At 38.3% G+C, this 15,215-nt stretch overlaps 1 protein-coding gene across 1 annotated transcript in view; it reads left to right on the forward strand.

The window, feature by feature from the left end:
- Positions 1 to 15,215, forward strand: part of LOC112867878 (C-type lectin domain family 2 member A) — a 435,003-nt gene that overhangs the window by 331,235 nt on the left and 88,553 nt on the right. The window lies entirely within an intron of this gene.

Consider the following 15,215-nt stretch of genomic DNA (forward strand, 5'->3'; position numbering starts at 1 on the left):
CAATGGATTTTTTTTCCCCTATCAGTTGTTTCAAAATGGTATCATATTTATTTATATGTTTCTTCCTTCTCTATTCCACACAAATTCTGCTTGCATTGTTCTTAATGTGTGTCTATATGATTTCCCTCTTTACTAAAATCTTTTGATGGTTTCATACCATCCCTGGTATAAAATTGGAAATTTCCGGATCATCTGTATTATTATACCCATCCCTTCCAAAACTATCTTTGAACAAATGACTGGCTTGAAAAGCTGCCCCATACAACACGAACAATGTCCAGAAAGAAGTTCCACGGGATCCCTGCATAGACACCCTCTTCACCTTGTTTTATTGCTGCCCCCACTAAAATTAGCATAGAAACGCAGGTGAACACTTTGTATGAGAATCCATGTTTTGGAAGAAATTAGGTAATTGCATAGAAATACTTTTTCATACTTGAAGAAATTATGGACGACTCACGCTGGAAAAAGAACTCCTCTAACAGGTAAAACGGAAAGGGCAAAGACATAACAGAGAGACGAAACACGAGCTGGAGGCAGTCAGCACAGAAAAGGGAGGTGAAAAATACCTCTGATATTTTTATCAGAAAGATAAGAATGCCTTCTGATATCTCATAAAGGAAAACTACGTTAGAGATATCATGATGTCAAAGTGACTCTGTGAACCAAGTCAAAGCAATGAGAAAATGGTTGTTAAGAAAGAGTGAGCAGTTCTGACATGCATAAAATCGGTGTTCCTGAAGACTAGCCCACAATGGAAAATGGCTAAGCATTAGTAGAAGAAAACTTCATTGAAATAAGGAGACAACTAAATCTGAGCATTGAATAAATAAATAAAGCAGTCTGGGTAAAGTTTCTGATTTTTCGGTACAAAGAAAAAGTCCCTTGCTTACAATGCAGAATGTGAACCCCACCCTAGACTTTGCCGCAGGCCCATCAATGGCGGGAAATAGAAGAATAATGTCTACACTGTCTGAGAAAAACAGCGAAAGAGGCAAGTTCTTATATCCATTGAGTTGTCATGCAAATTAAAACCAAAACTTAACATTAAGAACTTATTGAATATGATAAATATAGCATATATCGTTCTAAAAATAAACAACTTGATGAATAAGCCCAGCCAACTAACGGATGATTAAAACTAAGGATCTCAGAAAGGATAAAGACGTCGTATGAAATGACTAGAAGTGCGAATTGTTCACTGGGGTTAATGACTGTATTTAATATGAAGTTTAAAGTGGGTGCTGTATAACTAATATCAACACTACGTATGATGAAGTAAGTACTAAGGCTGAGCTACAATTGAAATTATCGTGACCTAAATATATAGATAGATAGATAGATAGATAATATATATTGTAAATGTGGCTAAATTCTTCTTCTGGCAAAGGTAGAAATTCGTGTGATAGACATTTGGTCAGCCAACAAATATGAAATTAAGAAAATCAATTTAAATCATAAAAGTTACGGAGCAACATCATAGCAGCGTAAGACATTCCTCATTTGCCCTCTCTCAACATCTAAAATTGGGCATCTATCCAGGAACGAAAGTGCTTCCGTGGGAGCCTGCGTTATCTAGCACCATATGCCAAGGGATTTAGGAGAAGCCTTACTCACCTGTGTACTGGATAATAGAGATAGACCCCAGTGGAACCAGCAGGATCCTGTGAACCAGATCCAATCCCTTTTGCTCGTGGAGCCTGGAAAACACAGACTTGGGCAGATATTTACAGACAAGAGGGCCTTCAGGAAAGTTCAGGTTTATGGAGGAAAAGTTCCAGCGCGAAAAAACAAAAAACAACCCAGAAGAGTTTGGATGCCTTGGAGTGGGTGGGAGGAACTTTGCAAGCATTATTCCTCCCAGAAGGTGGCACACTTTAGAGAAAAAAAGAAAGCTGGTATTCCTCCCATGAGAAAAAAAGGGAGACCAAGTGAATGCCTGGCTTACCCAATTTGTGCAGGACACTGCTAGAGAAGGCCTTCTCTCCCACACAACCCAGAGCATAAACGTACGAATTCTGTGAGTCCGAGAAGTCCGAGTCTCCCGAGATTGGGAGAGAGGGAGATGAGAATATCAGAGACACTGATCTTAAAGTGACACTGATCTTGCCAATTGCCTTCGAGGCTCCAGCAGGAAGTCTGGCCAAGAGCTAGGAAAACCTCACCTGGGGATTTCCCGAGCTGGCCCTAAGTACCAAACTCACACTTCCTCCCACTCCGTGACTGGCATTCTGTGTGCACTTCCCAGGATGGAAGCAAGAGGCAGCTAAATAGACAAAGAGAGGATGTGCAGAAAACGAGCCAGAGTTTGACGCAAGGGAGGAAACACAAGCTTCAGCTGTAGCACCACCTTCAGGAAAAGAAAAGAAAGGTTACCAAAGCCAGCTTGCTCTGTTTGTTATAAGGTGAAGAGAAGATATACAAATTTAAGAATTATGCCAAACTAGGAGCGCCTGGGTGGCTCAGTCCCTTAAGCGCCGGACTCTTGATTTTGGCTCAGGTCATGATCCCCATGGTTCGTGAGACTGAGCCCCGTGTCGGGCTCCATGGTGAGCATGCAGTAGGCTTGGGATTCTCTCTCGCGCTCTCTCTCTGCCCCTCCCCTGCTTGTGCCCTCTCTCTCTCTCTCTCTCTCTCAATAAATAAACAGTTAAAAAAACAACCAAAGTGCTGAAAAAAAAAGTTGCCAACCAAGAATACACAAGCCGGCTAAACTGTCCTTTAGAAATGGAGAAATCGAGATTTTCTCAGGCAAACAAAAACTAAGGCAGTTCATCGCCATTAAAACTACCTCATAAGAGGGGCACCTGGGTGGCGCAGTCGGTTAAGCGTCCGACTTCAGCTCAGGTCACGATCTCACGGTCCTTGAGTTCGAGCCCCACGTCAGGCTCCGTGCTGACAGCTCAGAGCCTGGAGCCTGCTTCCGATTCTGTGTCTCGCTCTGTCTCTGCCCCTCCCCTGCTCATGCTCTGTCTCAAAAATAAATAAACCATTAAAAAAAAAATGGTTTATTTATTTTTGAGAGAGAGAGAGAGAGAGAAAGAGAATGAGAAAGACAGCATGAGCAGGGGAGGGGCAGAGAGAGAGGCAGGCAGAGGATCCGAAGCAGGCTCCGTGCTGACAGCAGAGAGCCCGATGTGGGGCTCAAACCCATGGAACCGCAAGATCATGACCTGAAGTCAGCCGCTTAACCAATTGACTCACCCAGGTACCGCTAAAAAATACTTTGTTTAAAAGAGTTCCATCAGGGGCGCCTGGGTGGCGCAGTCGGTTAAGCGTCCGACTTCAGCCAGGTCACGATCTCGCGGTCCGTGAGTTTGAGCCCTGCGTCAGGCTCTGGGCCGATGGCTCAGAGCCTGGAGCCTGTTTCCGATTCTGTGTCTCCCTCTCTCTCTGCCCCTCCCCCGTTCATGCTCTGTCTCTCTCTGTCCCAAAAATAAATAAAAAAACGTTGAAAAAAAAAAATTAAAAAAAAAAAAAAAAAACTACCTCATAAGAAATGCTGAAAGGAGTTCTTCAAACTGAAAATGAAAAGATGCTAATTAGTACCATGAAAACATACTAAGTTATACAACTCACTGGTAAAGGTAAATGTGTAATCAGATTCAGAAAACTTCAATTCTGCAACATGATAGTGTGTTGATCACTTAACTACATTACAAAAGTCAAAGCAAAAGAATATTAGAATCAATTAGAGCTACTATACTCACTTGAATACAAAATGTGAAAAGAGGCAAATTTTGACATTAAAAACATAAAAAGAGAGCTAAAAGGGTAGAGTTTCTGTATGCCATCTAAGTTAAGTTGCTATCAGCATAAGATGGACTATTATATCTGTAAGACCTTTTATTTAAGTCTCATAGGAACTACAAAGCAAAAAAAAAAAAAAAAAAAAAAAAAAAAACTATAGTAGATTCACAAAAAACAAAGAGAGGGAAATCAGAGCACGCTGCCATAGAAAATCACCATTTCGCCAAGGTAGGCAGCAGGTGAGAAAAAAGAAGAACAAAATATTTTGGAACTACAAAATAGAAAGCAGCTAATAAGATGGCATTACGAAGTGCTAACATATCAATATTTACTCTAAAAATAAATGGATTTCATTCTCCAATTAAAAGATACAGAGTGGCTAGATGGAAAAAAAAAAAAAAAAAAAAGACGACCCAACAATATGCTGTACGAGATTCACTTCAGCTTCTGATAGCACAGAAATACAAGAATCCTAAAAGACTACTATGAACAATTATATGCTGGCAAGCTGGGTAACAAAGAAGAGATGGATAAATTCCTTTCTACCAGAAATGAAGCACAAAAAAATAGAATGTCTGAACAGACCAATAGCAAGTAAAGAGATTATATCAGGAATCAAAAGCTTCCCAACACAGGAAAGCCGAGGACCAGATGATCGCACTGGTGAATTCTACCAAACATTTAAAGAACATTTAAATATTCTACCAAATATTTAAAAATACCGGGGTGCCTGAGTGGCTCAGTCGGTTGCGCGTCTGACTTCAGCTCAGGTCATGATCTCATAGTCTGTGAGTTCGAGCCCCTCATCGGGTTCTGTGCTGACAGCTCAGAGCCTGGAGCCTGCTTCCGATTCTGTGTCTCCTTCTCTCTCTGTCCCTCCCCTGCTCACACTCTGTCTCTCTCTCTCTCAAAAATAAATAAACGTTAAAAAAAATTTAAAGAAGAATTAATACCAATCTTTCTCAAACTTTTTTTTAAAAATTGGGCAGGAGAGACTACTCTCAAATTCTCTTCACAAATCCAGCATTACCCTGATGAAAACTGACCAACATCCCTGATGAATATAGATACAAACGCTCTCAACAAAATATTAGCAAAACATGATCAACAGCACATGAAAAGGATCCCATGGCATGATCAAGTGGGATTTATTCCTGAGATGCAAGAATGGTCTAACATAGGTAAATCAATAAATGTGATACCCCACACTAATATAATAATTTTAAAAATTATATGATCATCTCAATAGAGGCAGAAAAAGCATTTGACACAATACAACATCATTCTATAAAAAGACTCAACAATTGGGCATAGAAAGAAGGTATCTCAATGTAATAAAGGCCATATGCAACAATCCCAGAGCTAGCATCATAGTCTATGGTGAAAGGTTAAAAGCTTTTCCTCTAAGATCAGAAACAATACAAGGGTGTCATTCTCACCACTCACTCAACATAGTACCACAAGTACTGGCTAGAGCAATCAGGTAAGATAAAGAAATAAAAAGTATCCACATCAGAAAGGGAAAAGCAAAACTGTCTCTATTTGCAGATCATATGATCTTATTATATACAGAAAATCCTAAAGACTCAACCGAAAAAACTGTTGGAACTGATCAACAAATTCAGTAAAGTCGTAGGATATAAAATTAACATAAAGAAATCAATTGCATTTCTATCTACCAACAATGAAATGTGTGAAAAAGAAATCAGGAAAACAATCCCATGTATAATAACATCGAAAACATAAAGTACTTAGGAATAAATTTAACCAAAAAGTAAAAGACCTGTCCAATGAAAACTACAAGACTTTAATGAAACAAATTGAAGAAGCCACAAACAAATGGAAAGATATCCCGTGTTCATGGATTGGAAGAACTGATATTGTTAAAATGTCCATAATACCCAAAGTCACCTATAGATTCTATGCCATCCCTGTTAAAATTCCAAGGGGCATTTTCCAAAGAAACAGAAAAAAATCCTAGAATTTGTATGGCTAGCCAAATAGCCAAAGTAATCCTCAGAAAGAACAAAACTGGAGGTATCACATTTCTTATTTAAAAGTATACTCTAATGCAATAATAATCAAAATGACGTGCTACCAGCATAATATGGACACATAGACCAATGGAATAGAATGGAGGCTCAGAAATAACCCTCCAATAATGTCTACCAATATTTGACAAGGTAGCCAAGAAGATACAGTGGGGAAACAATATTCTGTTCAATGAATGGTATGGGGAAAAAATGGATACCCACATGCAGGAAATAAAATTAGGTAGACACTTGTACCTCTCAACAGTTAACTAAAAATGGATAAAGGGCTTAAACATAAGACCCTTAACTATAAAGTATCTAAAAGAAAATATAGGGAATAATCTCCTTTACATTGGTCTTCAAAATAGTATTTTGGATATGACACCAAAAGCACGAGCAACCAAAGAGAAATCAACAAGCAAGACTACAGCAAATTAAAAAGTTCCTGTACAGGGGCACCTGGGTGGCTCAGTCGGTTGAACATCCAACTTCAGCTTGGATCATGATCTCATGGTTCATGGGTTCAAGCCCTGAATGGGGCTTGGTGCTACCAAAAGTTCCTATAGAGCAAAAGTAATGATCAACAAAATGAAAAGCAACCTATAGAACTAGAGAAAATATTTGCAAACCATCTAGCTGATAAGGGGTTAGTATTCAAAATATATTTTTAAAAAAACTCATACAACTCAATACAAAATGAAAACAAGCAAACAAAATGGGGAGAGGATCTAGATAGAATTTTTTTTTTTCCAAAGAAGACATACACATGGCCAACAGGTCAGTGAAAAGATATTCAGTGTCACTAATCATCAGAGTAATGCAAATGAAAACTACAATAAGATATCGCCTCAGACCTGTTAGAATGGATACCGTCAAAAGGCCAAGAAATAACAAGTTTTAGTGAGGATGTGGAGAAATGGGAACACTTGTGCCCTATTGTTGGAAATGTAAACTAATGGTTTAGCCAATATGGAAAACAGTATGGAGGTTCCTCAAACAATTAAAGCTAGAACTACCATATGATCCAGCAATCCCATTTTGGGTTATATATCCAAGGAAAAGAAATCATTATCTTTAATTTTTAATTTTTTTTTTACATTTATTTATTTTTAAGAGACAGAGTGAGACAGAGCGTGAGCAGGGGAGGGGCAGAGAGAGAAGGAGACACAGAATCTGAAGCAGCCTCCAGGCTCTGAACAAGTGGTCAACACAGCCTGATAAGGGGCCCGAACCCAAGAACCATGAGATCATGACCTAAGCTGAAGTCGGACACTCAACTGACTGAGCCACCCAGGCACCCCAAAATCATTATGTTGAAGAGATATCTGCACTCCAATGTTCACTGTAGCATTATTCACAATAGCCATGGTATAGAAACAAACTAACCATCCATCAACAGATGAATGGGTAAAGAAATATGAGGTAGACAGATATTATAAATGAGATTATATAGACAGGTAGATCTATCTATCATTTATCTATCCAACTATTACCTATCTATCTATCTATCTATCTATCTATCTACCTATCTATCCATCTATCTATCTACCTAATGGAATATATTATTCAGCCACGAAAATACGGAAATCCCACCATTTGTGACGACAATACGAATGAAACTTAAGGGCAGTATGCAAAGGAGTCAAGTCAAACAGTGAAAGACAAATACTGTATGATATTACTTATATGTAGAATCTAAAAAAACTGAATTCATAGAAACAGATAATATACTGGTGGTTGCCAGAGGCAGGAAATGTGGGTTGAGAAAAACGAGGGAAGGTGGTCAAAAAGATACAAACTAACAGTTACAAAATAAGTAGGTTCTGGATATATAATGCACAGCAAGGTGACCACAGTTAACAATAATATACATTTGACAGTTGCTAAGGTAAAAGATTTAACCACAGGACAAAAGTTACAACCACATGAGGTGATATACATTAACTAGATCCATCATGGTAATCATTTCAAAATAGATACTCATTTATGAACTCATTATGTTGGATACCTAAACTAATACAATGTTATATACCCATTATATCTCAAGAAAAGTGGGGAGAAAAAAGACAAGATAGCTGCAGGCCCATGTTTATTGCAGCCTTATTCACAAAAGCCAAGCTATGCAAATAACCTAAATGTCCATCAATGGATGAATGGATAAAGAAGATGTGGTAAGTATTTAAGATGGAATTTACTAGTCGGCCAGGAGAAAGAAGGAAATCCTGCCCCTTGCGACAACATGGATGGACCTTATGATAAGTAAGGCAAATCACACAAAAAGACAAATACTATATGATAGCATCCCTATGTGGAATTTAAAGGAGTCAGACTTGTAGAAACAGAATAGAATGGTGGTTATCAAGGGCTGGGTTTCAGGAAATTGGATTTCAAACCTGCAGTTAGAAAATGAATTCGCTATGGAGCTCTAAGGCACAGCATAGCACTTATAGTTAATGCTGTATTATATAAAGTTGTTAAGAGACTAAATCTTAAAACTTCTCACCACATAAAAGTAATAATAATCATATGATATGTCGGAAATGCTATGAGGGTAATCATATTGCAATATATAAATGTATCAAATCAACATGTTTTACGCTTTAAACTTACACAATGTTATATGTTGATCTTACCTCAATTAAAAAAAAAAACTCCAATAAAAAGCTATTAATTTCCAGATATTTAAATTTGAATTCAGTATGAAAGTCATATACCACGAAACATTCTTTAAAAATTTTTTTCCACAATGAAAAAGGTAAAAATAAAAAATGTTTCCAGTTTGCTGGCTATAAAAAAGCAGGTGGCAGGAAGATTTGACCCGTTCCTTGATTCCTGATATAAAAGTTATAAATTAGAAGTGCTTGAATAAAGTGGGGTAGCCAAGAAGATGCAATGGGGAAACAATATTCTGTTCAACGAATGGTATGGGGAAAAAATGGATACCCACATTATCATGTCCCTTAACTGTTTGAGTACAAACAGAATAACTGCTACATATCAATCTGGGTTAAATGGGTTCATTTCTTTAATATATTAAGAGCCTTAAATATTCACTAAGGAAACCGCTAGTAATTCAATATAGAAATAGTCAAATGACCAAAACAGAACATTTACCAGAAGGATCTACAAATGGCTCTAAAGCATTGAGCAGATACTCAGCTCCCTCAGAATAAAAGCAACGTAAACTTTTAACAAAATAAATAAAATAAATAGATGCAATATTACCACTAAAGACCTTAATAACATTATAAAACTTTCAAATTTCCAAAAGATGTGCACCTATGTCCTAGGAAAACAAAGAAAACATAGATCTTATGGCAAAAAATAATCATAAAACACATATGCACAAACACACACACAAAATAAAGAGATGAAATTATGGGTAAGCTGTTACATCAACAAAAATAAATGGGATAAAACATCCGTTGATGTTTTATAAAAATTGTATAAAATAAAAATTTCTGATTATGAAATGCATGTAAGCAAAATGACTAATGATATTGAAAATAAAAATACGGGCAATACCTGCTTGGGATTTATAGTAAAAAAATTAAATAAATTAGTGATTCAATAAAATAATGCCTCGCATATGTAAGAAATCAACACTTTTGCACACAGTTCACTTGCATCAAGTTAAAAACTGAACAAAATTTACAGATACCCCTCAAGCCATTTGTTTTTCCTTTTCTTTCTCCCAAAGTTACCATCTAAACTGAGGTTGGTGCCGATAACTTGCATGCATATTTTTATGCATTTACCATAAATATTTGTTAATAAATAACACAGAAAACCTGTTTATGTATTTTTTACATTGCATCGTGTTCAAAACCCAAAGCTCTTTTGTTTTAAGACTTTTTTTCTTCAGATAAATTCTCTTACTTTCACCACCATTTCCTATACCACAACCACCCACCCAACATCAGCTGCGAATTTACCCAACCCTTTTATTTCTTTTTTTTTTTTTTTGAAAACCTAAATTGTGCTTAACATTTGCTGTTGCTAACTTGGCATTGTGTATTTGTATTTTATATTTAAATTTTACTTATATGACCCTCCAAGCAAATAACATGAAGCATAACATAGTAAATGCTTCATGAATATGGACCAAATACCAGTAGAAGGATTCACATGACAAGGGGATCATATCACTTTGTAAAAGAAAGACTTTGTGGCGTGCCTGGGTGGTTCAGGCAGTTAAGCATCCATCTTGATTTTGGCTCAGGTCATGATCTCATGGTTGGTGAGTTCGAGACCTGCATCCAGCTCTGCACTGACAGAACGGAGCCTGTTTGAGATTCTCTCTCTTGCTCTCCCTCTGTCCCTTCCCTGTTCTCTCTCTCTCTCTCTCAAAATAAATATATATTTTTAAAAAAGACTTTGAGGGGCACCTAGGTGGCTTGGTCGGTTAAGCATCCGACTTCAGCTCAGGTCATGATCTCACGGTCTGTGAGTTCGAGCCCCGTGTTGGGCTCTCTGCTGACAGCTCAGAGCCTGGAGCCTGTTTCAGATTCTGTGTCTCCCTCTCTCTCTGCCCCTCCCCTGTTCATGCTCTGTCTCTCTCTGTCTCAAAAATAAATAAACGTTAAAAAAAAAAATTAAAAAAAAAAAGACTTTGAGAATTTGGTAGTCCATTTAAATTCAGAGTAATTATTGAAAGCTATGGATTTAATGTCCTTGTGTCATCTGTAGGTTTCATGCATGTGATGATGTATCTGGTCCTTTGTGTCTTTGCAGTGTTCCACTCACAGAGCCCCCTGTAGAATCTCTTGTAGGGCTGGCTTATCCTTTAGTTTTTGTTTGTCTGGGAAAGCCTTTATCTCTCCTTCTATTCTGAATAACAGCCTTGCTGGATAAAGGAGTCTGCATACCAGATCATAATGCTATGAAACTTGAAACCAGTCACAAGGAAAAATTTGGAAGGCCTCCAAATGCATGGAGGCTAAGGGACATCTTACTAAAGAATGAATGAGTCAACCAGACAATTAAAGAAGAAAATTTAACATATATGGAAGCAAATGAAATGAAAACATGACAGTCCAAACTCAGGGATGCAGCAAAGACAGTCATCAAAAGAAAATACATTGCAGTCCAGGCCTAGCTCAGGAAACAAGAAAAATCCCAAATACAAAACCTAACTACACACCTAAAGGAACTAGCAGCAGAACAGCAAAGAAACCCCAAAGCCTGCAGAAGAAGAGAAATAATAAAGATTAGAGCAGAAATAAACAATATAGATTAATAAAAAAGACCATGAGAACAAATCAATGACTGTAACAGCTGGATTTTCTTTTTGAAAAAATAAAAAAAATTGATAAACCCCTAGCCAGACTTCTATGAAGTCTGGGAAAAGAGAGAGAACCCAAATAGATAAAATCATGAATGACAGAGGAGAGATCACAACCAGCACCACAGAAATACAAACAATGATTAGAGAATCCTATGAAAAATTATATGCCAACAAACTGGACAACCTGGAAGAAATGGACAAATTCCTACACACCTACACACTCCCAAAACTCAAATGGCAAGAAATAGAAAATTTGAACAGACCCATAACCCATAACAGACCAAGTGAAGAAATTGAATGACGGAGCAAAAATCTCCCAACAAATAAGAGTCCCGGGCCAGATGGCTTCCCAGGGGAATCCTACCAGACATTTAAAGCAGAGGTCATACTTATCCTTCTCGAGCTCTTCCAAAAATAGAAGTGGAAGGAAAGCTTCTGGGCTCATTCTATGAAACCAGCATTACCTTGATTCCTAAACCAGATAGAGACCCCATCAAAAAGGAGAATTACACCCCAATATCACTGATGAACATGGATGCAGAAATTCTCAACAAGATACTAGCAAATCGAATTCAACAGCATAATAAAAGAATTTTTCACATGATGAAGCGGGATTCATTCTTGGGCTGCAGGACTGGTTCCATATTTGCAAATCAATCAATGCGATACAACACTTTAATAGAAGAGAGGATAAGAACCATAGGATCCTGTCAATAGATGCAAAAAAAAGCATTTGACAAAACATAGAATCCTTTCTTACTAAAAAAACAAAAGTCGCAATAGAAGGAACATACCTTAACATCATAATAGCCATATAGGAAAAGCCCACAGCTCATATCATCTTCAATCGGGAAAAACTGAGACCTTTTCCCTGAGATTAGGAACACGACAGGGATGTGCACTGTCACCACCCTTGTTTAACATAGTGTTGGAAAGTCCTAGCCTCAGCAATCAGACAACAAAATGAAATAAAACGCATCCAGTTTGGCAAAGAAGAAGTCAAACTTTCACTTTCCACAGATGACATGATACTCTACATGGAAAACCCAAAAGACTCCACCAAAAAGCTGCTAGGACCGATACATGAATTCAGCAAAGTTGAAGGATACAAAAGCAATGTACAGAAGTCAGTTGCATTTCTAGACACAATTAATGAAGCAGCACAAAGAGCAATCAAGAAATCGATCCCATTTACAATTGCACCAAGAACCATGAGATACCTAGGAATAAACCTAAGCAACGATGTAAAAGATCTATATGCTGAAAACTATAGAAAACTTAATGAAAGAAATTGAAGAAGACAAAAAGAAATGGAAAAACATTCCATGCTCATGAGTTGGAAGCACAAATAACGTTAAAATGTCAATACTACCAAAGCAATCTACACATTCGATGCAATCCCAATCCAAATTGCACCAGCGTTCTTCTCAGAGCTAGAACAAACAATCCTAAAATGTGTATGGAACCACAAAAGACCCCGAATAGCCAAAGTTATGTTGAAAAAGAAAACCAAAGTGGGAGGCATCACAGTCCTGGACTTTAGCCTCTACTACAAAGCTGTAATCACCAAGACAGTATGCTATTGGCACACGAACAGACACACAGACCAATGGAATAGAATAGAGAACCCAGAAATGGACCCACAGAGGTATGGCCAACTAATCTTTGACAAAGCAGGAGAGAGTATCCAATGGAAAAAAGACAGTCTCTTTGGCAAATGGTGTTGGGAGGTTGGGACAGCAACATGCAGAAGAATGAAATTGGACCACTTTCTTACACCACACACAAAAATAACTCAAAATGGATGAAAGACCTAACTGTGATACAGGAAACCATCAAAACCCTAGTGGAGAAAACAGGCAACAACCTGTTTGACCTCAGCCACAGCAACGTCTTACTTGACACATCTCCAAAGGCAAGGGAAGGAAAAGCAAAAATGAGCTATTGGGACCTCATCAAGATTAAAAGCTTCTGCATTGCAAAAGAAACTATCAACAAAACTAAAAGGCAACCAATGAAATGGGAGATGATATTTGCAAATGAAATATCAGATAAAGGGTTAGCATCCAAAGTATATAAAGAACTTACCAAACTCAACACCTGAAAAGCAAATAACCCAGTGAATAAATAGGCAGAAGACATGAATAGACATTTTCCAAAGAAAATATCCAGGTGGCCAACAGACACATGAAAAGATGCTCAGCATCACTCATCATCAAGGAAATACAAACCAAAACCACATTGAGATACCACTTCACACTGGTCAGAGTGGCTGAAATTATCAACTCAGGAAACAACAGACGTTGGCAAGGATGTGAAGAAACGGAAACCCTCTTGCACTGTTGGTGGGAATGTAAACTGGTGCAGCCACTCTGGAAAACAGGGTAGAGGTTCCTCAAAAATTCAAAAATAGAATTACCCTATGACCCAGCAAGAGCACTGCTAGGAATTTACCCAAGGAATACAGGAGTGCCGATGCATAGGGGCACATGTACCCCATTGTTTACAGCAGCACTTTCAACAACAGCCAAATCATGGAAAGAACCCAAATGTCCATCAACTGATGAATGGATGATGAAGCTGTGGTATATATATACAATGGGATATAATTCGGCAGTGAGAAAGAATGAAATCCTGCCATTTGCAACAATGTGGATGGAACTGGAGGCTATTATGTTAAGTGAAATAAGTCAGTCAGAGAAAGACAAATATCATATGTTCCCACTCATATGTGGAACCTCAGAAACTTAACAGAAGACTATGGAGAAAGGGAAGGGGAAGAAATAGTTTCAAGCAGAGTAGGAGGCAAACCCATAAGAGTCTCTTAAATACAGAGAACAAACTGACGTTTTTTTGGGGGGAGGGGCAGGGGAGGGGAAAAATGGGTGATGGGCATTGAGGAGGGCACTTGTTGGGATGAGCACTGGGTGTTGTATGTAAGCGATGAATCATGGGAATCTACTCCCAAAGTCAAGAGCACACTGTATACACTGTATGTTAGCTAACCTGACAACCAAATTATATTTAAATAAATAAATAAATACATACATACATCCATAAATGCATAAATGCATAAATGCATAAATACATAAATAAAGTGAATGGGCAGCGCCTGGGTGGCTCAGTCAGTTGAGCGTCCCGACTTCGGCTCAGGTCATGATCCCACAGTTTATTGGTTCGAGCCCCCACTTCGGGCTCTGTGCTGACAACTGGAGCCTGGAGCCTGCTTCAGATTCTGTGTCTCCCTCTCTCTCTCCTCCTCCCCTGCTCGTGCTCTGTCTCTCTCTCATTCTCTCTCTCAAAATTAAATAAACATTAAAAAACTAAATAAAAAAATAAAAACGCAAACATTTCAGGGCACCTGTGTGGCCCTAGTCAGTTAAGCGTCTGACTTTGGCTCAGGTCATGATCTCACAGCTCTTGAGTTTGAGCCCCACATTGGTCTGTCTGGATCAGCACAGAGCCTGCTTCAAATCCTCTGTCCCCGTCTCTCTCTGCCCCTCTCTGAGCGTGCACTCTCACTCTCTCAAAAATAAACAAACATTTTTTTGAAGGGTAAAATGTGTAAATGTTTCTTTTTTTTTTTTTTTTTTTTTTTTTTTTTTAAATTTTTTTTTTTCAACGTTTATTTATTTTGGGGACAGAGAGAGACAGAGCTTGAACGGGGGAGGGGCAGAGAGAGAGGGAGACACAGAATCGGAAACAGGCTCCAGGCTCTGAGCCATCAGCCCAGAGCCCGACGCGGGGCTCGAACTCACGGACCGCGAGATCGTGACCTGGCTGAAGTCGGACGCTTAACCGACTGCGCCACCCAGGCGCCCCATGTGTAAATGTTTCTAGGAAGATATTTGTGGTATTTCCTGTGCATCAAGGCAACTGGCCTAATTTTGTTCGCAGTGGAAATTTCTGAACTTCGAACAGAAATCATTTCTGTGCAGTATCATATTTTCATTATAATGTTGAAAACATTCTCAGCATTGGCGTACTCCTTATGAAACGAGCTATAGACAGTGCATGAACAATTTGGAAGAGTTTGTATTTTGCCTTGGGTTAATCGGTAGGTTCAGTTGGTGTTTAGATATCTTTAATTTTTGCAGGATGATCAGCTTATATTAATAATTCCAAGTTTAGTCACACACACACAC

The sequence above is a fragment of the Puma concolor genome, chromosome B4 (assembly GCF_028749965.1).
Source record: "Puma concolor isolate L17-30 chromosome B4, mPumCon1.1.hap2, whole genome shotgun sequence".
Lineage (NCBI taxonomy): Eukaryota > Metazoa > Chordata > Mammalia > Carnivora > Felidae > Puma > Puma concolor.